This window comes from Bos javanicus, chromosome 6, assembly GCF_032452875.1.
Source record: "Bos javanicus breed banteng chromosome 6, ARS-OSU_banteng_1.0, whole genome shotgun sequence".
NCBI lineage: Eukaryota > Metazoa > Chordata > Mammalia > Artiodactyla > Bovidae > Bos > Bos javanicus.
This window is the reverse complement of record NC_083873.1, coordinates 2321690-2346840: the sequence shown is the minus strand read 5'-3', so window position 1 is coordinate 2346840 and position 25151 is coordinate 2321690. Positions and strand designations below refer to the sequence as shown.

Below are 25151 nucleotides of genomic sequence, written 5' to 3'. Positions count from 1 at the left end.
TAACTACAATCGTATTGTTATATATTAGATCTCCATAACTTAGTCATTTTATAACTGAAATTGTCTACCGTTGCATCACCGTGTCCCATGTTCCTCTCCCATGATATACTCATTCTCCTCGTTGTGGTGATGGTTTATAGATATTTGTTGTTGTATAGTCACTAAGTCATGCCCAACTCTCTGATTCTCTGTGACCCCATGGAATGTAGCCCAGCAATCTCCTCTGTATATGTCAAAACTTATCAAATCTTTCACTTTAAATATGTACAGTTTATTATATGTCAAGTTGGCCTCATTGAAGCTGTTTTCTTAAATTTTATATTTCACCCTCCTGACTGCTTCAATGATATGTCCAGTAAGTGGTGAGAAACCATGAAAGTAAAAGTAAAGCCACCAGCTCTGTGTTAGATGCCGTTATGCTGGAAATTGTGATGTGCAATTTGGGTAGACAGGTTCACAAAATGTTAGAATAGCATGAAATGAAAAATTGTGGTAGGCAAAAAATAAATTTAATAAGTACTACATGAAGAGTGGTGAAAATTCTTAAGCCTGGGAAAATATTGGCAGGTAAAATGAGCTATGAAATAAAAATATTCCTGTAAAAGCTGATCTGAATTCTTAAATACACAGAATTATCAAAACTAGTGATTCATTTTCCAGTACTCTTGCCTGGAAAATCCCATGGATGCAGGAGCCTAGTGGGCTGCAGTCCATCGGGTCGCTGAGAGTCGAACACGACTGAACGACTTCACTTTCAATTTTCACTTTCACGCATTGGAGAAGGAAATGGCAACCCACTCCAATGTTCTTGCCTGGGGAATCCCAGGGACAGCAGAGCCTGGTGGGCTGCCATCTATGGGGTGGCATGGAGTCAGACACGACTGAAGTGACTTAGCAGCAGCAGCAGCAGTGATTCATTAATTCAGAGTTTCTTAATGCTGAAGAAATAGAATTTCCAAGTCACCTGCCTAAAAAACTTTGGAAGTGGTAAAGGATAGATACAATGATTCCTTTTATTATAAAATGACACTTAACTGCTGTAAGTGAAGACAGTGGACTTAGCTTCAGTGTTTGACTCTGGCCCTTTTGAGCTGCATAAACAAGAACCAGTTAGCACCTCTACAAGCCAGATTTCTCATCTATAAAAAACAGTGATTAGTAATACCTAACTCAAAGTCTGTTGTCTTTATGTATATGGAAGTTACACTTCATAGTAATCACAGAACAAACACTGTTGAAATAATCCTGGTACAACTTTTTACCCTGGGAAGTCAATATGTAATATTACTTTTATATCATGCTTATTTTTACTATCTATATGTATAGGAAGGCTGAGCACTGAAGAATTAATGCTTTCAAATTGTGGTGGTGGAAAAGACTCTTGAGATTCCCTTGGAGATCCTAAAGGAAATCAACTCTGAATATTCATTGGAAGGACTAATGCTGAAGCTGAAGCTCCAGTACCTTCATCACCTGATGCACAAAACCAGCTCATTAGAAAAGACCTGATGCTGGGAAAGGTTGACGGCAGGAGGAGAAGGGGACAACAGAGGATGAGATGGTGGGATGGCATCACTGACCTGATGGACATGAGTTTGAGCAAGCTTTGGGAGTCGGTGAAGGACAGGGAAACCTGGCATGCTGCAGTCCATGGGGTCACAAAGAGTCAGACATGACTTTGCAATTGAAACAACAACAAATATGTATTAGTCAAAATAATTAATGAATGACTATGCTACAGTAGCCAACAAATCTAAATCTCAATAGTTCAAAACAATTAATATTTATTTTACACTCTTATTATGCAGACTTTGAGAGATCCTATCATTTCTATCTTGTAACTCTGACATCTTAACATTTGCCACCAAAAGTCTTTCCTATAGAGGAAGAGAGAAGGCAGAAGATTACACTTAGATGTTCAGCTTGAGAGTAATTCATCTTGTTTCTCTCACGTTTCACTGACCTGCATTAGTCACATGCCATGACCAATGGCAGAGACTGAGAAGTGGTTCCCTCCCATGTGCTCAAGAAGGAGAGAACTGGGCATAGCTAAGCACTAATGGTATACATCACAATGAACCACTGAGTTTATTTTTAGATGCCTGGAATGCCATTTTAATTACTTAGAACCATGACTCTTGAAATGAATAAAAATATGCATGGCTTGTATTCTTTAGCACTTAAGAAATCATAGGACAATTGTTAGTTGATTAAAATATGAATTTAAAATAACCTCCTCCTTGTAGAAAGAGATACTGTTTTACTTTACCACCATTTGCCTGAATATTTCTGATAATCTTTCAGGAGACACCTGGATTCATCTGCTTCATCCTGTCTCTGTGGGTAGTATCCAAGTCCATGGCATCTCCATCATGTCTCATCAGGAATTCTGTAAGAGTATCCTGAATGACTGCCTTACTCCCACTTTTGTTCTCTAACATACACTCTCTGCTGCACTCTGAATAGAACCCAAAGTATACTTCAATTACTTTGTATTCTCCTGTCCAGTCTTCTCTCAATTCTATACATGTGCTCACACACACACACTCACAAATATATTTCTCAAAATTAGCTCTTTAACCACCACTCAATGTACACAAATTAGAAAATTAAAGGAATTGTATCTCTAAAACAGGTAGTGATATTGTCTTAGAATCTTTATTCTCACTCAAGTACAGTAAAAAACCATTTAGCACTGTGCCACTAAAAGAAAATGACAATTCTACAGAATCCAAACTTAGTCATGGAATATTGCTGTCTAACTGATAGAGAATACAAAATAGCTTTCTTTTTTCGTGAAGAAACTAAATGAGACAAGAAAATTCAGAAAGGCAGTTTAATAAGCTCAGAAATAAAAATAATGAACAGAGACATATGTACACCTATGGCTGATTCATGTTGTTTGATAGAAAGCAACAACATTCTGTGAAGCAATTATCCTTCAATCAAAAATAAATTAATTAAAAATAATGAACAGAAGGCATACCTTACAAAGGGATTTAATTTGTAAAAAGGAAATTCTAAGAGAAGTATCTGACTCTTTTATGAAGGGCAACATTGGAGTAATGTGTACCCCAAAGGAAAAGAGAGGGAGAAAGGGACAGAGAGCTTATAAAGAAATAATAGCTGAGAACTTCCCAAACTTGGGGAAGGAGCCAGATATACAAATCGATGAAGCTAAGAAAACACCTTTTTACCTCAATGCAAAAAAGACCTTCTCTAAGGCACACTATATTAAAATTGTCCCAACTCAAAACTAATATCATAATCAATGGTTAAAAATATTGAAAATTATCCCTCTAAGATCAAGAACAAGACAAGAATGCCCAATCTTATTCAACATAGTACTGGAAGTCATGGCCACAGAAATTAGGCAAGACAAAGAAATAAAAGATATTCAAATTGGAAAGGAAGAAGTAAAACTATTACTACTCATAGGCCATATTTTACTTATAGGAAACCCCAAAGATTCCACAAAAAAAAAAAAAAAAAACTGTAAGAAATAATAAACAAATACAATAAAGTTTCAGTAAATAAAATCAATATATGAAACTTTGTTGCTTTTCTATATGCTAACAATAAGTTAGTAGAAAGAGAAATTATGAATACAACCCCATTTATGATCACAAAAGAAAGACTAGAATACCTAGTAATAAAGTTTACCAAGGATTTGAAAGACCTACAGGTTAATTAGAGTTAGAGTTAACCCCCAACACGGACGGGTCATGGTGAAGAGGTCTGACAGAATGTGGTCCACTGGAGAAGGGAATGGCAAACCACTTCAGTATTCTTGCCTTGAGAACCCCATGAACAGTATGAAAAGGCAAAATGATAGGATACTGAAAGATGAACTCCCCGGGTCCGTAGGTGCTTAATATGCTACTGGAGATCAGTGGAGAAATTACCCCAGAAAGAATGAAGGGAGGGAGCCAAAGCAAAAACGACACCCAGTTGTGGATGGAACTGGCGATAGAAGCAAGATTAGATGCTGTAAAGATAAATATTGCATAGGAACCTGGAATATTACATCCATGAAACAAGGCAAAATGGAAGTGGTCAAACAGGAGGTGACAAAAGTGAGCATCGACATTCTAGGAATCAGCGAACTAAGATGGAGTGGAATGGGTGAATTGAACTCAGATGACCATTGTATCTACTACTGTGGGCAGGAATTCCTTAGAAGAAATGGAGTAGCCATCATAGTCACAGAAGAGTCCCAAATGCAGACTTGGATGCAGTCTCAAAAATGACAGAATGATCTCTGTTCGTTTCCAAGGCAAACAATTCAATATCATAGTAATCCAAGTCTATGCCCTGACCAGTAACACTGAAGAAGCTGATGTTGAACAGTTCTAAGAATACCTACAAGACCTTCCAGAACTAACACTCAAAAAAGATGTCCTCTTCATTATAGGGGACTGGAATGTAAAAGTAGGAAGTCAAGAAACACCTGGAGCAACAGGCAAATTTGGCCTTGGAGTACAGAATGAAGCAGGGCAAAGGCTAATACAGTTCTGCCAAGAGAACGCACTGGTCATAGCAAACACCCTCTTCCAACAACACAAGAGAAGACTCTACACAAGATGGTCATCACCAGATGGTCGACACCAAAATCACATTGATTATATTCTTTGCAGCCAAAGATAGAGAAGCTCTGTACAGTCAGCAAAAACAAGACTGGGAACTGACTGTGGCTCAGACTGACTTATTGCCAAATCCAGACTGAAACTGAAGAAAGTGGAGAAAACCACTAGACCATTCAGGTATGACCTAAATCAAATCCCTTATGACTATACAGTGGAAGTGAGAAATAGATTTAAGGGACTAGATCTGATAGACAGAGTGCCTGATGAATGATGCACAGAGGTTCGTGACATTGTAGAGGAGACAGGAATCAAGACCATCCCCAAGAAAAAGAAATGCAAAAAAGCAAAATGGTTGTCTGAGGCCTTACAAATAGCTGTGAAAAGAAGGGAAGTGAAAGGCAAAGGAGAAAAGGAATGATATACCCATTTGAATGCAGAGTTCCAAAGAATAGCAAGGAGAGATAAGAAAGCCTTCCTCAGTGATCAATGCATAGAGGAAAACACTAGAATGGTAAAGACTAGAGATCTTTTCAAGAAAAGTAGACATACCAAGGGAACATTTCATGCAAAGATGGGCCCAATAAAAGACAGAAATGGTAGAGACCTAACAGAAACAGAAGATATTAAGAAGAGGTGGCAAGAATACACAGAAGAACTGTACAAAAACGATCTTCATGACCCAGATAATCACGACGGTGTGACACTCACCTAGAGTCAGACATCCTGGAATGTGAAGTCAAGTGGGCCTTAGAAAGCATCACTATGAACAAAGCTAGTGGAGGTGATGGAATTCCAGTTGAGCTATTTCAAATCCTGAAAGACGATGCTGTGAAAGTGATGCACTCAATATGCCAGCAAATTAGGAAAACTCAGCAGTGGCCACAGGATTGGAAAAGCCAGTTTTTATTCCAGTCCCAAAGAAAGGCAATGCCAAAGAATGCTCAAACTACCACACAATTGCAATCCTCTCACAAACTAGTAAAGTAACGCTTAAAATTCTCCAAGCCAGGCTTCAGCAATATGTGAACAGTGAACTTTCAGATGTTCAAGCTGGTTTTAAAAAAGGCAGAGGAACCAGAGATCAAATTGCCAACATCCGCTGGATCATCGAAAAAGCAAGAGAGTTCCAGAAAAACATCTATTTCTGCTTTATTGACTATGCCAAAGCCTTGGACTGTATGGATCACAATGAACTGTGGAAAATTCTGAAAGAGATGGGAATACCAGACCACCTGACCTGCCTCTTGAGAAACCTATATGCTGGTCAAGAAGCAACAGTTAGAACTGGACATGGAACAACAGACTGGTTCCAAATAGGAAAGGGAGTACATCAAGGCTGTATATTGTCACCCTGCTTATTTAACTTCTATGCAAAATACATCATGAGAAACCCTGGGCTGGAGGAAGCACAAGCTGGAAGAAATACCAATAATCTCAGATATGCAGATGACACCACCCTTACGGCAGAAAGTGAAGAAGAACTAAAGAGCCTTTTGATGAAAGTGAAAGTGGAGAGTGAAAAAGTTGGCTTAAAGCTCAACATTCAGAAAACGAAGATCATGGCATCCGGTCGCATCACTTCATGGGAAATAGATGGGGAAACTGCAAACAGTGGCTGACTTTATTTTTCTGGGCTCCAAACCACTGTGGATGGTGATTGCATCAATGAAATTAAAAGGCGCTTACTTCTTGGAAGGAAAGTTATGACCAACTAGACAGCTTATTAAAAAGCAGAGACATTACTTTGTCAACAAAAGTCCGTCTAGTCAAAGCTATGGTTTTTCCAGTGGTCATGTATGGATGTGAGAGTTGGACTATAAAGAAAGCTGAGCACCGAAGAACTTGTGCTTTTGAACTGTGGTGTTGGAGAAGATTTCTTGGACTGCAAGAAGATCCAACTAGTCCATCCTAAAGGAGTTCAGTCCTGGGTGCTCATTAGAAGGACTGATATTGAAGCTGAAACTCCAACACTTTGGCCACCTGATGCGAAGAGCTGACTCATTTGAAAAGACCCTGATGCTGGGAAATATTGAGGGCAGGAGGATTATGACATATCCAATAAGAGGATGAGATGGTTGGATGACATCACCAACTCAATGGGCATGGGTTTGGTTAAATATCAGGAGATGTTGATGGACAGGGAAGGCTGGCATGTTGCAGTCGATGGGGTCGCAAAGAGTTGGACATGACTGAGTGACTGAACTGAACACGTTAATTAAGATAGAAGAGCAAGGAACACACAATGTAGAAAATATAAGTGGTGTTGAAAAAATTGGATAACCCCAGGGAAAGAAAGTGAGAGAAAGAGTGGAGGGAGGGAGGTAGAGAGGGGGAAAGAAAGAAACTAGACCACTTATCTCTTACACAAAAATTAACTCAAAATGGATTAAAGACTCAAATATAAGACTTAAAACTATAACACTCCTAGAAAAAAACATAGGCAATACACTCTTGGCCATTGGCCTTAGCAATATCTTTTAGATATGTCTCTTAAGGGAGGGGAAATAAAAGAAAAAATAAACAAATGGAACCACATCAAACCAAAAAGCTTCTACACAGCAAAGAAAACCATCAATGAAATGAAAAGAAAATCTACTGAATGGGAGAAGCTACTTGTAAATGACATATCCAATAAAGGATTAATATCCAGAATATATAAAGAACTCATATGACTCAACAACATAAAAACAAAGAACCTGATTAAAACTGAGCAAAGGAGTTGAATAGGTATTTTTCCAAAGGAAACATACACATGGCCAATAGGCACATGAAAAGAGGCTTAACATCATGTACTTAATTTTTAGGTAAATGCAAATTAAAACCACATTGACATATTACCTCACACCTGTCAAAATGTCTATTATCAAAAAGAAAAGAAAAAAAAATGTTGTCAAGGCTGTGAAGAGAAAGAAACCCTTATACATTGTTGGTGGGAAAGTATGTTTGTGCAGTAATTATTGAATATAGCATAGATAGTCCTTTAAAAATTAAGAATAGAACTACCATATGACCCAGTTATCCCACTTCTGTGTATTTAATCCAAAGAAAATACACACAATTCTGAAAAGATATATGCACCCCTATATTCTTTACAGGGCTTCCCTGGAGGCTCAGTGGTAAAGAAGTGGCCTGCTAATTCAGGAGATGTTCAGGAAACACAGGTTCAACCCCTGGGGTGGGAACATCCTTTGGAGAAGGAAATGGCAAGCCACTCCAGTATTCTTGCTTGGGAAATCCCATTGACAGCAGAGCTTGGTGGGATACAGTCCATGGGATCACAAAAGAGTCAGACACTACTTAGTGACTCAATAACAATAGCAACATAATCATTACAGTATGATTTTTGGTAGCCAAGATATGAAAACAACCTAAGTGCCCATCAATCAATGAATGAATAAAGTATTCCATTGTATATTCCATTATATATATTCCATTATATTCTGTATGTTCCATATATATATATATACACACACACACACATATATACATATGTATGTATGTATACACAGTGGAATACTTCTCATCTAAAAAAGACAAAACGTTGCCATTTGTGACCACATGCAAGGAACTTGAAAGTATTGTGCTAAGTGAAACCTCAGATGGAGAAAGACAAATATCACATGATTTCACTAATACATGGGATATCAAAAAACTAACATCCAAACCCCTTTCATGGGTCACTGCCTTGTCTTGGTGAAGGGTTTGCACAATTCAATGAAGCTATGAGGCATGCCAAGCAGGGCCACTCAGGATGGACGGGTCACAGTGGAGAGTTCTGACAAAGTGTGGTCCACTGGAGGATAGAATGGCAACCCATTCCAGCTTCTTGCCATGAAAACCCCATAAACAGTTTAAAAAATCCAAACAAAAAATAAAATGAGCAAACTAAACCATACAAAAACAAACACATAGATACAGAGCACAGAGTAGAGTTACAAAGCAGAGCAGGGTGGGAGGGAGGAGGAAATGGATGGATTCAGGGGGTCATTTATATGGTGACTGATGGAAACTAAATTTTGGATCGTGAGCATGTTGTAGGGTGTTCAGAAGTAGAAATACAATGTTGTACCCACGAAACTTATATAACATTATTGTATTGCTGATAACTGTAACACCAGTTGTTTCACTGTTCACACTGTCTGTGCTGTTTGCTGAATCCGGGGTAGGCAAGGTGCGAGCTGAAGATGGAAGAAGACATAAGGAGCCATAGGAACTGCAGACACGTTTATTCTCTTCTCGCTGACACAGCAGCCATAGCAGCAGACATAACAACACAGCGTAGCCACACACAACCTATCTCCTGGCTGACTCAGCGGCCTTAGCAGTAGACACGCTGTATTCTTCCTCTTGGGGTTGACCCAGTGGACACAGGCATCACACAGCAGTAAAATACCCCTGCTTTCTGGGCGGAGCTCACATACATGCCTACTGCACACAACCCATGACCAAGCAGGCACCTTGTGACATGCGTGCACAGCTCTTTAAACGATCTCAGCTGTTACAGAGTCATTATTTACAAAAGATGGGGCAAGAGCAAGAGGCTGTTGGGGGAGAAAGCCTGACCATGACATCTTGACTAATTCTCTCTTTCCCTACAATTATAAATGAACACTACCTCAATTTTAAAAACTAATCAATTTTTAAAAAGTGAACAAGACAAATAAAATTTTAAAAGTGTGATGTCACAATGGAGTTATTATGGGCCAGTTATTGCTACATACCTCCCTTTATCCTCTCTAGATGCTTTATCACTGTCAATAGTTTTGTTTGCTCCTCCTTATATTGTTTTATAAAGTAATATATTATTGATAAAATAATAAGGCAAATGCTAAAGAGTTTCTTAGCACTAACTTCTTGTGTAAAACTTCTGGTTAAAAACACAAATCTTTCTTTCTGGCTTACTTCACTCTGTATAATAGGCTCCAGTTTCACCCACCTCAATAGAACTGATTCAAATGTATTCTTTTTAATGGCTGAGTGATACTCCACTGTGTATATGTACCACAGCTTTCCTATCCATTCATCTGCTGATGGACATCTAGGTTGTTTCCATGTCCTGGCTATTATAAACAGTCCTGCGATGAACATTGGGGTACACATGTCTCTTTCAATTCTGGTTTCCTCAGTGTGTATGCCCAGCAGTGGGATTGCTGGATCATAAGGCAGTTCTATTTCCAGATTTTTAAGGAATCTCCACACTGTTCTCCATAGTGGCTGTACTAGTTTGCATTCCCACCAACAGTGTAAGAGGGTTCCCTTTTCTCCACACCCTCTCCAGCATTTATTGCTTGTAGACTTTTGGATTGCAGCTATTCTGACTGGCGTGAAATGGTACCTCACAGTGGTTTTGATTTGCATTTCTCTGATAATGAGTATACTAATGCATATATATGGAATTTAGAAAGATGGTAACAATAACCCTGTATACGAGACAGCAAAAGAGACCATGATGTATAGAACAGTCTTTTGGACTCTGTGGGAGAGGGAGAGGGTGGGATGATTTGGGAGAATGGCATTGAAATATGTATAATATTATATATGAAATGAGTCACCAGTCCAGGTTCGATGCATGATACTGGATGCTTGGGGCTGGTGCACTGGGACGACCCAGAAGGATGGTATGGGGAGGGAGGAGGGAGGATGGTTCAGGATGGGGAACACATGTATACCTGTGGTGGATTCATTTTGATATTTGGCAAAAACAATACAATATTGTAAAGTTTAAAACTAAAATAAAATTTAAAAAAAAACACAAAAATCTTTTGTTTGATTTCTGTTATATACATTATAATCCAAAGGACATTTCCATGCTAGCAAGTTCACTGGACAAGGTTAGAAGGAATTCACGAATGATGCCTTTGAAAATCTTTCCCAAAATGTTAAAAACTCTCCAAAAAAGTTTGCTTTGGCCTAATTAGGCATTTTTTTTTTTTTTTAGTAAAATAGAACACAAAATACAATTAAATCAGACCTACTTCAACAGAGACAGGACAAGAATGCATATTTTTTACTATTAAAGTATAAATTACATGACAATATTGTGTTAATTTCTGCAGGACAGCAAAATGAATCATATATGTCTCCCTGGCCTCTCAAGCCTCCCTCTCACTCTACTACTTGTTTTTCACATGGTAGTATATATATGTCAATGCTACTCTCCCAATTCGAATTTTAGATCTCAAGTAAACTCACTTCCTCCATGCAGCTTTCCCTTACTGCTCCCAAATTTGCTAACCCTCCCCATCATATGCTGCATTTTCAAATAATAGCACTTGTCACAGTTTACTGCAACTGCCTATTTTACTGTTTGTCTTCTTCCTAGAGGGTAAGCTTCCTGAAGTTGTCTCATGCATCTCTGTTTGGCTAAGTACTTATACACAGTGGTGTTCAGGTGATTGATTTAATAAGTAACAGGACATACATAAGAAAGTTGCCACCTTAAATGCTATTGGTGAGGGGGACATACACAGTGTACAGCCTGAGTCCCTTACTTTTATCACATATCTCAGTGATCTTTCCTTTTATAAAACAATATCTAATAAGAAATTTTATCTTTTCACTTATTAATTAATTAATTTATTTTTATCATTATTTTAACTTTCTTTTTTTTTTTCATTCTCCCAAATCTTCCCACCCTCTTGCTCTCCCACAGAGTCCATAAGACTGTTCTATACATCAGTGTCTCTTTTGCTGTCTCGTACACCGGGTTATTGTTACCATCTTTCTAAATTCCATATATATGCATTAGTATACTGTATTGATGTTTTTCCTTCTGGCTTACTTCACTCTGTATGATAGGCTCCAGTTTCATCCACCTCATTAGAACTGATTCACATGTATTCTTTTTAATGGCTGAGTAATACTCCATTGTGTATATGTACCACTGCTTTCTTATCCATTCATCTGCTGATGGACATCTAGGTTGCTTCCATGTCCTGGCTATTATAAACAGTGCTGCGATGAACATTGGGGTACACGTGTCTCTTTCCCTTCTGGTTTCCTCAGTGTGTATGCCCAGCAGTGGGATTACTGGATCATAAGGCAGTTCTATTTCCAGTTTTTTAAGGAATCTCCACACTGTTCTCCATAGTGGCTGTACTAGTTTGCATTCCCACCAACAGTGTAAGAGGGTTCCCTTTTCTCCACACCCTCTCCAGCATTTATTACTTATAGACTTTTGGATCGCAGCCATTCTGACTGGTGTGAAATGGTACCTCATAGTGGTTTTGATTTGCATTTCTCTGATAATGAGTGATGTTGAGCATCTTTTCATGTGTTTGTTAGCCATCTGTATGTCTTCTTTGGAGACATGTCTATTTTGTTCTTTGGCCCATTTTTTGATTGGGTCATTTATTTTTCTGGAGTTGAGCTGTAGGAGTTGCTTGTATATTTTTGAGATGAGTTGTTTTTCAGTTGCTTCATTTGCTATTATTTTCTCCCATTCTGAAGGCTGTCTTTTCACCTTGCTAATAGTTTCCTTTGATGTGCAGAAGCTTTTAAGCTTAATTAGGTCCCATTTGTTTATTTTGCTTTTATTTCCAATATTCTGGGAGGTGGGTCATAGAGGATCCTGCTGTGATGTATGTCAGAGAGTGTTTTGCCTATGTTCTTTATTTTTTTTTATAGTAATATAACTGCTTTACAAAGTTGTGCTAGTTTCTGCTATACAATGAAGCAAATCAGCCACATATATATATACACACACATATATTTCCTCCCTCTTGAACCTCCCTCCCATTCTGCCCCCTGACACCCCTCTAGGTCACCCCAGAGCACTGAACTGAGTTGCCACTAGCTATGTATTTTACACATAGTACTGTATATATGGGGCTTGCCTGGTGGCTCAGATGGTAAAGAATCTGTCTGCAATGCTGGAGATCTGAGTTGATCCCTGGGATGGGAAGATCCCCTGAAGGAGTACATGGGAACCCACTCCAGTGTTCTTGCCTGGAGAAGCCCCATGTAGCCTGGTGGGCTACAGCCCATAGGATCGCAAAGAGTCAGACACAACTAAATGACTAAGCACATAGCACAGCACAGTGTATTATATGTCAGTCCGACTCTCCCAGTTCATCTCACTCTCCATTTAGTAGAAATGAACATGAAAACCAAAGAAAATTATTCCCAAGACAAATCGCACTTTTGAAGTACAGATTTTGGTCCCATGAAGAGCTTATTCATTTCCATTACCATGGTGACCTAAGAGAACATGAAATTGCCATGGGTTAATCGTTTCACTCAGGGGTCAATTTTCAGACTAACAAATGCCTGTTCTTTTTTGTCCCTTCTCTTGTTAACATTTATGCATGGTCTTAACATCAAGTTTTAGTGTATATTGTCTCATTTTTTATCAGGAGGTAACATGCCTAGTTCCAAATAGGAAAATGAGTATGTCAAGGCTGTATATTGTGACCCTGAATATTTAACTTCTGTGCAGAATACATCATGAGAAATGCCGGGCTGGATGAAGCACAACCTGGAATTAAGATTGCTGGGAAAATATCAATAACCTCAGATATGCAGATGACACCACCCTTATGGCAGAAAGCAAAGAAGAACTCAAGAACCTCTTGATGAAGGTGAACGAGGAGAGTGAAAAAGTTGGCTTAAAACTCAACATTCAGAAAACTAACATCATGACATCTGGTCCCATCACTTCATGGGAAATAGATGGGAAAACAGTGGAAACAGTGTCACACTTTATTTTTTGGGCTCCAAAATCACTGCAGATGGTGATTGCAGCCATGAAATTAAAAGACGCTTGCTCCTTGAAAGAAAAGTTATGACCAACCTAGATAGCATATTAAAAAGCAGAGATGTTACTTTTCCAAAAAGGATCTATCTAGTCAAAGTTATGGTTTTTCCAGTGGTCATGTATGGATGTGAGAGTTGGACTGTGAAGAAAGCTGAGCGCCACAAAACTGATGCTTTTGAACTGTGGTGTTGGAGAAGACTCTTGAGAGTCCCTTGGACTGCAAGGAGATCCAACCAATCCATCCTAAAGGAAATAAGTCCTGAATATTCAATAGGAAGAACTGATTCTGAAGCTGAAACTCCAATACTTTGGCCACCCTAATGTGAAGAGCTGACTCATTTGAAAAGGCTCTTATGCTGGGAAAGATTGAAGGCGTGAGGAGAAGGGGACGACAGAAGATGAGGTGGCTGGATGGCATCACCAACTCAATGCACATGGGTTTGAGTAAAATCCAGGAGTTGGTGATGGACAGAGAGACCTGGCATGCTGTAGTCCATGGGGTCGCAAAGCGTCGGACATGACTGAGCGACTGAACTAAACTGAACATGCCTACAAAACTGAAGCAGAGAAAATTGTATGACTGACAAATCTCCCAAAAGTAGCAAATGAAAATAGAAACAATTTTCACTAAGTGTATTTGCCTTGACATTGAAAAATGTGGCAGAGGCTGCTGGAGGTCCATTAAAATCACTGTCCTCTCCTCTTGGCAAGAACAAGACTGCATTTCACTGCAGTCAGCTTTGGCTATGTGAGCTGGGTTCTACCCCATGAGATATGATTAGAGGTTGCAAATTCCTTTTTCAGAGAGGGCTCATAAATTCTCCCACATATGGTGGGCCATGTCTCTTTCCCCCATGACTGATAGGATGGCAGTGCCCTGTGTGACCTTGGTTGCAACATTTCAAAAATGGCAGAGAGGCTCTCAGGTGGTCAGTGAATAATCACATAAAAGAAAAAGCATTCTGATGACCTTGATACCAACATTTACTGTTAGAGAGGAAAGTAATTGGTCTTCTTATTCTCTAAACCACTGAATTTAGGGGACTAGATGTTATTTGCAGCCAAGTCTCTTCTAACTAATCTTGACCTCAGACTTGATGTGAAATAAATATGTCTATGAGGTTCTCATGCAGTCCTAACCACAAATTGGGAAGAAATCTAATGATTATAATGATTCAGTTCAGTTCAGTCACTCAATCATGCCCAGCTTTTTGTGACCCCATGAATTGCAGCACGCCAGGCTTCCCTATCCATCACCAACTCCTGGAGTCTACTCAAACTTATGTCCATCACATCGGTAATGCCATCCAACCATCTCATCCTCTTTCATCCCCTTCTCCTCCCGCCTTCAATCTTTCCCAGCATAAGAGTATTTTGCAATGAGTCAGTTCTTAGCATCAGGTAGTCAAAGCATTGGATTTTCAGCTTCAGCATCAGTCCTTCCAATGAATACTCACGACTCTTTTATTTTAGGATGGACTGGTTGGATCTCCTTGCAGTCCAAGGGACTCTCAAAGGTCTTCTCCAACACCACAGTTCAAAGGCATCATTCTTCAGCACTCAGTTTTCTTTATAGTCCAACACTCACATCCATACATGATTACTGGAAAAACCACAGTTTGACAGATCTTTGTTGGTAAAGTAATGTCTCTGCTTTTTAACATGCTGTCTAAGTTGGTTATAGCTTTTTTTCCAAGGAGCAAGTGTCTTTTAGTTTCATGGCTGCAATCACCATCTGCAGTGATTTTAGAGCCCCCCCCCCAAATAAATTCTCTCACTCTTTCCATTTTTCCCCCATCTATTTGCCATGAAGTGATGGGTCTAGATGCCATGATATTAGTTTTCACTTCATCAAGAAGCTCTTTAGTTTTTCTTCATTTTCTGCCATAAGGGAGGTGTCAACTGTTTGTTTAAGGTTATTGATATTTCTCCCAGAAATCTTGATTCCAGTTTGTGCTTCCTCCAGCCCGGCATTTTGCATGATGCACCCTTCATATAAGTTAAATAAGCAGGGTGACAATATACAGCCTTGATGTACTCCTTTCCCTATTTGAAAACAGTCTGTTGTTCCATGTCCAGTTCTAACTGTTTCTTCTTGACCTGCATACATATTTCTCAGGAGGCAGGTCAGGTGGTCTGGTATTCTCATCTCTTGAAGAATTTTCCACAGTCTGTTGCGACCCACACAGTGAAAGGCTTTGGTATAGTCAACAACGTAAAAGTAGATGTTTTCTGGAGCTCTCTGGCTTTTTTGATGCTCATGAACATCTGGAAGTTCATAGTTCACATACTGTTGAAGCCTGGCTTGGAGAATTTTGAGCATTACTTTACTAGTGTGTGAGCTGAGTGCAATTGTGCAGTAGTTTGATCATTCGATGGCATTGCCTTTCTTTGGGATTGGAATGAAAACTGACCTTTTCCAGTCCTGTGGCCACTGCTGAGTTTTCCAGATTTGCTGGCATATTGAATGCAGCACTTTCACAGCATCGTCTTTTTGGATTTGAAATAGCTCAACTGGAATTCTATCACATCCACTAGCTCTGTTCATAGTGATGCTTCCTTAAGACCCACTTGACTTTGCATTCCAGGATATCTGGCTCTAGATGAGTGATCACACCATCACAGTTATCTGGGTCATGAAGATATTTTTTGTATAATTTTTTTGTGTATTCTTGCCACCTCTTCTTAATATCTTCTGCTTCTGTTAGGTCCATACCACTTCTGTCCTTTATTATGTCCTTTACAAAAATGTGCTCATTTTTTCATGAAAATTCACTTGATATCTCTAATTTTCTTGAAGAGATCTCTAGTCTTTCTCATTCTATTCTTTTCCTCTATTTGCTTTGATTATTTAGGAAGACTTTCTTATCTCTCCTCGCTATTCTTTGGAACTCTGCATTCAAATGGGTATATATTTCCTTTTCTCCTTTGTCTTTAGCTTCTCTTCTTTTCTCAGCTATTTGTAAGGCCTCGTCAGACAATCATTTTTCCTTTTTGCATTTATTTTTCTTGGGGATGCTCTTGATCACTGCCTCCTGTACAATGTCACAAACCTCCATCCATAGTTCTTCAGGCACTCTGTCAATCAGATCTAATCCCTTGAATCCATTTGTCACTTCCACTGTATAATCATAAGGGATTTGATTTAGGTCAAACCTGAGTCATTTAGTGGTTTTCCCTACTTTATTCAACTTAAGTCTGAATTTGGCAATAAGGAGTTCATGATCTGAGGCACAGTCAGGTCCCAGTCTTGTTTTTGCTGACTGTATAGAGCTTCTCCATCTTTGGCTGCAAAAAAATATAATCAATCTGATTTCAGTTGACCATCTGGTGATGTCCATGTATAGAGTTTTCTCTTGTGTTGTTGGAAGAGGGTGTTTGCTATGACCAGTGCATTCTCTTGGCAAAATCCTATTAGCCTTTGCCCTGCTTCATTCTGTACTCCAAGGCCAAATTTGGCTGTTACTCCAGTAGGCTCTTGACTTCCTACTTTTGCATTACAGTCCCCTATAATGAAGAGGACATATTTTTTGAGTGTTAGATCTAGAAGGTCTTGTAGGTCTTCATAGAACTGTTCAACTTGAGCTTCTTCAGCATTACTGGTCAGGGCATAGACTTGGATTACTGTGATATTGAATTGTTTGCCTTGGAAATGAACAGAGACCATTTTGTCATTTTTAAGATTGCATCAAAGTACTGCATTTTGGACTCTTTTGTCAACTATTGAAAGGTTGTTGTTGACCCACGAAAAGACATCGGGACTCTTGGCCTCTGGAGGAGAAGAATTCAATCCAGGGCCAAAGACGAGGCTTGATTGCTCAGAGCTTTTGTGTAATAAAGTTTTATTAAAGTATAAATGAGATAGAGAAAGCTTCTGACATGGGCATCAGAAGGGGGCAGAAAGAGTACCCCCCCCCCTCTAGTCTTCAGATGGATGTTATATAGTCACTAGCAGTTTGTTAATGAAAGAAAAAAAATGTCTTAAAACTCAGAATGGCACAGGCCCCTCATCCATAAGATGTATTTTGGGATACTCTTGGCACCAGATGATTCATCCCGGGCCATAAAACAATTGACTTGAATCTTGTAGAAGGGCAGATTACCATACAAATAGTTTTGTTTATATATATTAGGGGAACAATATCTGTGTATAACATAATGGTTTGTCAAGTAGGTTCCGAGCCATTAGGCGGAACCGACTTGAAGACAGAGTCTGGGGTAAATGCATAGTACATTAATATAGCTTAAGACAAACATTTCCCTAAGAAAAATGCAATGGTTAACTCAAGGTTTGAGAATAGTAAACTTTAGGTGCAACCAGGTGTCATTATGGCAACACAGTATTTTAAGAGAAACCTTCTTTTAAATTTGTGTAGAGAAGGAAAAAAAAATATTGCTAGTTTGTTTCCTCCTGCTGCTTAAGAGAGATAAAAATGTCTGACACTTGCAGACTATTTCCTCCGTTTGGAGACCTCTGGCCTTCCTGCCTGTTACCCTCTCAGTATGAGGGCCACTTCATTTCTTCTAAGGGATTCTTGCCCAGTGTAGTAGATATAATGGTTATCTGAGTTAAATTCACCCTTTCCAGTCCATTTTAGTTCACTGATTCCTAAAATGTCAATATTCACTCTTGCCATCTCGTTTGATCACTTCCAATTTGCCTTTATTCATGGATCTAACATTGCAGGTTCCTACGCAATATTGCTCTTTACAGCATCAGACTTTACTTCCATCACCCATCACATCCAAAACTGGGTATTGTTTTTGCTTTGGCTCCATCTCATCATTCTTTCTACAGTTACTTCCCCACTCTTCTCCAGTAGCATAGTGGGCACCTACCAACCTGGGGAGTTCATCTTTCAGTGTTATAATAATAGGAACTTAAAATGTAAGATCCAAAAAAAAGGAAATGATATACTTTCACAAATTATTTAGTCTTGCATAAAAATTAGAAATAACAAAATGTGTGGCTTATAATTGTATGTTTTGCTTAGGATAAACTAATCTAACAAAGGTATAAATGAAAGGTTTTAGGAATTCATCACACATTCTCTAAGCTGTACCTATACATTTCTAAGAAATTTCTGGTTTTTATCATTATTTGGAGTTTTCTGTTTTCTTCCTAATATGGATCCATTAAATGTGTCAACAGGCCAATATTTGATTACCATGACTATATCTCACACAGGCTCAAATAAGAACGTTTTAATATACTACAAATTCCAAATGAGTACATTTGCCATTAGGTAATAATGACAGTGATAATGATAATGTTAAGAACAACAGTTGGAACTTCTTTGGTGGTCTAGTGATTAAGACACTGCACTTTCAATGCAAGGGTGCAAGTTAAATCCCTGATTGTGGAACTAAGATTCCACAAGGTACAGCTAAAAAAATAAAAAATAAATAATAATACAATAAAATTAGACTGTTAAAAAGAGCAACTGTCATTGTTCTCATTATTTACTGTAATATAAATTTAATCTTCAATCAGATTTGCAGTTGGTATTATTATCTACATGTTATGGATGAAAAGCTGAGACTCAAAAAGAGTTAAATAACTTTCCCAAAGCACTGAAAAATACAAGCTGCTGGAAGCCAGATCGGACACAGTTTTTTTATGCTAGTGTTTGTGCTTTTTGTTCTCCACTGTACCATCTTAAAAAAGAGCATAGTACTCAGTTCAATCACTTTCTGATTTTCCTTGGGTGTTACTGTTTTACAGAGAAGTTCGTATACTAGCCAGACACAGAGACAATTCTGTATTGTAGCCCAGATCCGAGTCCTTAAATCCTAGTTTTGTATATAGAACAGCTCTTTTGAATCAAGCACTGAATCACATAATTTAAAAACAATGGAAAAAGTTGTCTTCAGAACTAAAATAATTACATCTCTCAAAATGTTAGCATTGTATAGTAACATCTTTAGTCCTTCTATGTCTACAGCAGATACCACATCTGATATCATACCCATTTTCATTCATACAAAAACAGTCTGAAATGCAATCTTAACTTCTTATTCTGACTTGGGTTTCATAGCATAATTCCAAATATTTAAAAGACAATTCTCCTTGGACTTTATATTGAAATGTTTAACTCAACAGATCATTAAACATAGCACACAATTCCCTGCAGAACTTGACTGACCTTCAGTTCAGTTCAGTTCAGTCACTCAGTCGTGTCCGATTCTTCGCGACCCCATGAATCGCAGCACGCCAGGCCTCCCTGTCCATCACCAACTCCCGGAGTTCACTCAGACTCACATCCATCGAGTCACTGATGCCATCCAGCCATCTCATCCTCTGTTGTCCCCTTCTCCTCCTGCCCCCAATCCCTCCCAGCATCAGAGTCTTTTCCAATGAGTCAACACTTTGCATGAGGTGGCCAAAGTACTGGAGTTTCAGCTTTAGCATCATTCCTTCCAAAGAAATCCCAGGGCTGATCTCCTTCAGAATGGACTGGTTGGATCTTCTTGCAGTCCAAGGGACTCTCAAGAGTCTTCTCCAACACCACAGTTCAAAAGCATCAATTCTTCGGCGCTCAGCATTCTTCACAGTCCAACTCTCACATCCATACATGACTACTGGAAAAACCATAGCCTTGACTAGACGAACCTTTGTTGGCAAAGTAACATCTCTGCTTTTGAATATGCTATCTAGGTTGGTCATAAATTTCCTTCCAAAGAGTAAGCTTCTTTTAATTTTATGGCTGCAGTCACCATCTGCAGTGATTTTGGAGCCCCAAAAATAAAGTTTGACACTGTTTCCACTGTTGCCCCATCTATTTCCCATGAAGTGGTAGGACCAGATGCCATGATCTTCGTTTTCTGAATGTTGAGCTTTAAGCCAACTTTTTCACTCTCCTCTTTCACTTTCATCAAGAGGCTTTTTAGTGCCTCTTCACTTTCTGCCATAAGGGTGGTGTCATCTGCATATCTGAGGTTATTGATATTTCTCCCGGCAATCTTGATTCCAACTTGTGTTTCTTCCAGCCCAGCATTTCTAATGATGCACTCTGCATATAAGTTAAATAAGCAGGGTGATAATATACAGCCTTGACATACTCTTTTTCCTATTTGGAACCAGTCAGTTGTTCCATGTCCAGTTCTAACTGTTGCTTCCTGACCTGCATACAGGTTTCTCAAGAGGCAGGTCAGGTGGTCTGGTATTCCCATCTCTTTCAGAATTTTCCACAGTTTATTGTGATCCACACAGTCAAAGGCTTTGGCATAGTCAATAAAGCAGAAATAGATGTTTTTCTGGAACTCTCTTGCTTTTTCCATGATCCAGTGTATATTGGCAATTTGATCTCTGGTTCCTCTGCCTTTTCTAAAACCAGCTTGAACATCAGGAAGTTCACGGTTCACATATTGCTGAAGCCTGGCTTGGAGAATTTTGAGCATCACTTTATTAGCATGTGAGATGAGTGCAATTGTGTGGTACTTTAAGCATTCTTTGGCATTGCCTTTCTTTGGGATCGGAATGAAAACTGACCTTTTCCAGTCCTGTGGCCACTGCTGAGTTTTCCCAATTTGCTGGCATATTGAGTGAAGCACTTTCACAGCATCATATTTCAGGGTTTGAAATAGCTCAACTGGAATTCTATCACCTCCACTAGCTTTGTTCATAGTGATGCTTTCTAAGGCCCACTTGACTTCACATTCCAGGATGTCTAGCTCTAGGTCAGTGATCACACCATCATGATTATCTGGGTCATGAAGATCTTTTTTGTATAGTTCTTCTGTGTATTCTTGCCACCTCTTCTTAATATCTTCTGCTTCTGTTAGATCCATACCATTTCTGTCCTTTATTGAGCCCATCTTTGCATGAGATGTCCCCTTGGTATCTCTGATTTTCTTGAAGAGATCCCTAGTCTTTCCCATTCTGTTGTTTTCCTCTATTTCTTTGCATTGATCACTGAGGAAGGCTTTCTTATCCCTTCTTGCTATTCTTTGGAACATTGCATTCAGATGCTTATATCTTTCCTTTTCTCCTTTGCTTTTTGCTTCTCTTCTTTTCACGGCTATTTGTAAGGCCTCCCCAGACAGCCATTTTGCTTTTTTGCATTTCCTTTCCATGGGGAAAAGAAATTTTCTATTTTCTTTTTTCTTTTAGACAAAACATTCCTATTTTGTCTCCAGTGAAGGAATTACTTTCTCACTACTTTGTGCATCTATATTACTTAGCTTGTACTGTATGTCACCATTTATCAAAATATTGAATTATAACTATTTTTATACAGGATCTACTTGCCCTAACTGCTTGTAATACAAGTTATTTTTCAGAGAGATCATCTGTTTAGAAGAAACTGACTCAAAGTTCAGTGCTTTATTAATTCAACCACGCATTTAAGAGATAGTGTCCTTCCATGGACAGAGGAGCCTTGGAGGGCTACAGTCCAGTGGCTGCAAAGAGTCGAACACGACTGAGTAACTATCACATCACAATGTACACAAAGATGCAGCCTCGGGAGCCATAACATTCTACAATCACGATATTTTATAATGACAAAAGTTTGGGGAAATTAATAAGGAATAGTGAAAATGCTGCTGCTGCTAAGTCGCTTCAGTCATTTCTGATTCTGTGTGACCCCCCATAGACGGCAGCCCACCAGGCTCCTCTGTCCCTGGGATTCTCCAGGCAAGAATACTGGAGTGGGTTGCCATTTCCTTGTCCCATAGTGAAAATGAGAACAATCAAATAAGTGTTTGTCAATGTTTATCCAGAAGTAGGAACAACAGATGCTCTGACTTATTTGACAGACATGAGTACTCAACTCATTTTTAGAAAATATTCTCTAAAGAAGAATAAGACCAATTGTCCAGACTCAAACAGTTGAGATTACTCACATCCTTTAGCCCAACTCTCTCATCCTATCTTATTTAATTTATCAGGTACATTAATGTTGAGAATTAGGTATTGTAGTCAGTGAATTTGAATATTAGGATCACTGGAAGCATAACAGTTATCACCTTTTATTTTCACTTTTTGAAGGAGCACAATAAACTTTTTATTGTGAAGATGCGCTCTGGAATCACAATTTATGTGAAATCCTGATTTTATCACTAAGAAACCTAGAGACTGTCATAGAGTGAAGTAAGTCATAAAGAGAAAAATAAATATCACATGTTAACACAAATATGTGGAATCTAGAAAAATGATATAGCTGATCTTATTTGTAAAACAGAAATAGAGACACGGACTTAGAGAACAAGCATATGGACACCAATGGGGAAAAGGGAGTGGAGTGAATTGAGAGATTTGGATTAACATATACACATTAATACTATGTACAAAATAGAAGACTAATGAGAACCTACTGTGCAGTACATGGAACTCTACTCAGTGCTCTATGGTGACCTAAATGAGAAGGAAATCCAAAAAAGAGGAGATTATATGTATATGTATGGCTAATTCACCTTGCTGTACAGCAGAAACTAACACAACACTATAAACCAATCATACTACAATAAAATTAATTTTTTAAAAAAGAGAAAACTAAAAAAAAACCTAAAGTGACAAAATTTAGGAGGTTTACTTTAAGGCTTTACAGTATAGTTAAACAGAGAATTAAGGATAGGAAAAGGTATCCATCTGGGAGATCTTTTCAAGTTAAAATCTGGGAGATCTTTTCAAATTAAGAATTAGGAGATCTTCCATGTCCAACCAAAATATCTGCTCTGAGTAAACTCAAGAAAATTGAAAAAAAAAATTAAATAATAAGTTTTCAGTAAACTACAGAAAAGAATACTTAAAACTATATAATCTTAAGCAAGTTCCTTAACCTCTCTGGTTTCCACTTTTTCAAACACCCACGAAGTGAAGACATGGAACTAATACTGTTCTTCATTGGTTTAAAAAAAATCTGTGATTAGAAAAGACTGTGCCATTAAGCACTACTATTAACCCCATCAGTCAAGATCTCCTCTGGAAAATCACATCTTTATTGTGATGAGGAAATTCCATGGGAAAACTGAACATCTCTTAAGAGGAACTTTTCCTTAAAAAATTTGAACCACTTGTCTCTTATTTACATGGACTTAATTTGATGCTTACAGTCAGGGAACATATTTCATCAAATTAAATTTTCATTCAAAATATTAGTCTATCCTGATACTACTTCTAACAACATAGCAAATGTCCATCAGATTTTAAACATGAATGGTGGTTATAAGGAATTGTTAACAGCTGCCAAAGCTGTGGTTTTGTCTTTTTTCCACATACTTCTCTTGAAGAAAAATCAGGAAGATCCCATTCATTTTTTTTTCTAATTTTATTTTATTTTTAAACTTTACATAATTGTATTAGTTTTGCCAAATATCATAATGAATCCGCCACAGGTATACATGTGTTCCCCATCCCGAACCCTCCTCCCTCCTCCCTCCCCATACCATCCCTCTGGGCCGTCCAGTGCACCAGCCCCAAGCATCCAACATCGTGCATCTTTAATGGAGTCAAGAAATCTGGTTCTGAATCTGACTTAGTGAAAAGTCTAGGTCTATTCTAGTATTTCCCTTGAATTTAGGATGATCCAGAGTCTGTTTTAGGACTTTTGGATGTATCATACTTTAAAATAAACCTGAATTTCCAGGAATTCCCAAACTAAGAACCAGATGATGGCAAAAAACCATCACAATATTGTAAAGTAACTATCTTTCAATTAAAATAAGTAAATTAATTAAAAAAAAAACAAATAAAAAGAAAAAAAGAACCAGATGAAATTGAGTTACACGATATGAATTTCCCTATTTTTCAGACCACTTCTTAACTAAGTTTGTTGCTACAGATTTCATACCTGAGTAGCTCTTTTCTTGGGTTATTCCACCAATTATACGGGGAAAATAAGGAACAGTGAATTTAAATATGGAAAAAGTAGAACTTCAAGGCAATTATAAACAACCTAAAAAGTTCCCTAAAGAGGAGGCTTCCTAATCATTGTTTCTTTTTGATGAGCAAAGGCAATTTATATTTATAACTATTAAAACTGGCAAGCAGATGCTTCTGTATCTTCCTCTATTTTTAGCTGAGACCAACATTATCTTTCACACCAGTTTACCCCAAAATATAACAACATCACTATAAATCCAGCAAAATTTAGTCCCTACATTATGAGCCAAATATTTCTCAACACAAATGAAAGCTCCCAAATGTGTTAGCTACACATAGCTAGTTTCTCATAAAGATGTGTAGTTGAAAATGGCAAATGTGAGTAACTTAAGAAAGCTATTCATCAAAGAAAGGTAAAAATTAGCACAAATAAATTACTCCTTTGTCAGTGAAGAATCTTTTAGGGGATATTTAAATTAGAATTTCCTGTAGTGAATCATAAGGAGTGTTTGAACAAAACTGCCTGTGCTTTAATATCCATTCATCACAATTTTAAAAACATTTTTATGATATATATTATGTAACTACCTTGTATCTGTATGATCTAAACCAGTAATACTAAATGCTTCTAGAGAATATTTCATTGAAATCAATTTAGAATCATTCCTTCTCTTCCTACAGTCATAAAATTATACACTTTGAGGGCTTTGCTTTCCACTTTCTGTATAAAGGGACAATATATAAAGATATATATGAATTTTCCTTTAGAGTCAGACAATTTTCCAAGTCACAGACAAGATAAACATACTCAAAACTCCACTCTTAGTTACTCAGGTCTTTAGTGTGGATCTCAGCTCTGGTTTGAATTCCTTGCAATCCAGGAGATCAGATCAATCAATCCTAAGGGAAACAATCCTGAATATTCATTGGAAGGACTGATGCTGAAACTGAAGCTTCACAAGTTTGTCTACCTGATGTGAAGAGC

General features: G+C 38.2%; 1 long non-coding RNA gene across 1 annotated transcript; it reads right to left on the bottom strand.

The window, feature by feature from the left end:
- Window positions 1-1034: 1034 nt before the first annotated feature.
- LOC133250052 (uncharacterized) lies at window positions 1035-2095 on the bottom strand. Its single transcript, XR_009737211.1, has 3 exons — window positions 1796-2095; window positions 1581-1676; window positions 1035-1091 (listed from the first exon to the last, which is right to left on the bottom strand). It is a non-coding gene; the product is annotated as an uncharacterized LOC133250052 (long non-coding RNA).
- Between the last annotated feature and the right edge of the window lie 23056 nt (window positions 2096-25151).